The following is a 1268-nucleotide window of genomic DNA, read 5'->3' as shown; positions in this document are numbered from 1 at the left end:
GTTGCCGCTTCGAATATTAATCAGTCACGTGATGACAAGGAATGGGTTCTCTGCTACGCTCGCATTTGTTTATATTTAAATGAGAAGAATGGCGATAGCAGTTTTGTATCTAGTGACGATAGGTAGTTTCACTACAGATATATTTACCAAAATTACATAAAAATATTTTGAAATACTAAAGAGTGAATTTATTCATCATTGCCTTCAACCACGGCCTCCAGACGACTTCGGAATCTCCTGCAGCTCTTCTGGATGGCCTCCTTGTTTAAGTTGGTGAATCCTTGCCTTCAGTTCATTTTTGATGTTACAAGGAGTTGGTCTCTTGTTCAACTGTACCCCACACATAATAATCGAAGGGGTTGCAGTCTGGGGAGTTAGGTAGCCAGATGTTAGGGGTGATCTGGTCGCAGAAATTATCTGACAGCCATGACTGGGTTCTCCTGCTTGCATGACGTGGTGCACAGTCCTGTTGCCAGACATAGGGTCTTCCAGCAGCCACCTTCGTGAACCAGGGTAGCACTACCTCCTATAAGCACTTGATGTAGGCCTGCATTTTGAGTCTGAGGCCATGTGGTAAGATGAATGGAGGCATAACCTCACCATCACTAGTGATCACTCCAAACACCATGATGTTGACTGGATGTTTGATTTTTATCACTCTTGGTATATATTTTAGGGACGTAGTAAGACAAAAGTTGTTTTGTACAATTCCAAGAAAGTTAGAGGTTGTGAATCCAACCAACTAAGGCATAATAATTATCCAATATACTGCTGGTAGAATACCCAATTATTATTACACAAGTGTTTTTTCATTGCATGGCAATTACATTACCAAGTGTAATAAATGGGTGAGGGTAAAGAGTTATTTTACCATTAATTTATAGAGCAATAAGAAAATGGATGGGATCAATAGGTGGTATTCATCAACTTTCAGATATTATATTATAAAATATATATATCGCTGGATTGGCTCCTGTGCAGGTGACACGTAAAATACACCATTTTGAGTGCGGCCGTTGCCAGTACCTCCTGACTGGCCTTCGTGCCAGTGGCACGTAAAAGCACCCACTACACTCTCGGAGTGGTTGGCGTTAGGAAGGGCATCCAGCTGTAGAAACTCTGCCAAATCAGATTGGATCCTGGTGTAGCCATCTGGTTTACCAGTCCTCAGTCAAATCGTCCAACCCATGCTAGCATGGAAAGTGGACGTTAAACGAGGATGATGATGATGATGATATATATATATAATGTAAATATATATACTATAT

This window comes from Octopus bimaculoides, chromosome 16, assembly GCF_001194135.2.
Source record: "Octopus bimaculoides isolate UCB-OBI-ISO-001 chromosome 16, ASM119413v2, whole genome shotgun sequence".
Lineage (NCBI taxonomy): Eukaryota > Metazoa > Mollusca > Cephalopoda > Octopoda > Octopodidae > Octopus > Octopus bimaculoides.
Note: the sequence above shows the minus strand (reverse complement) of the source record.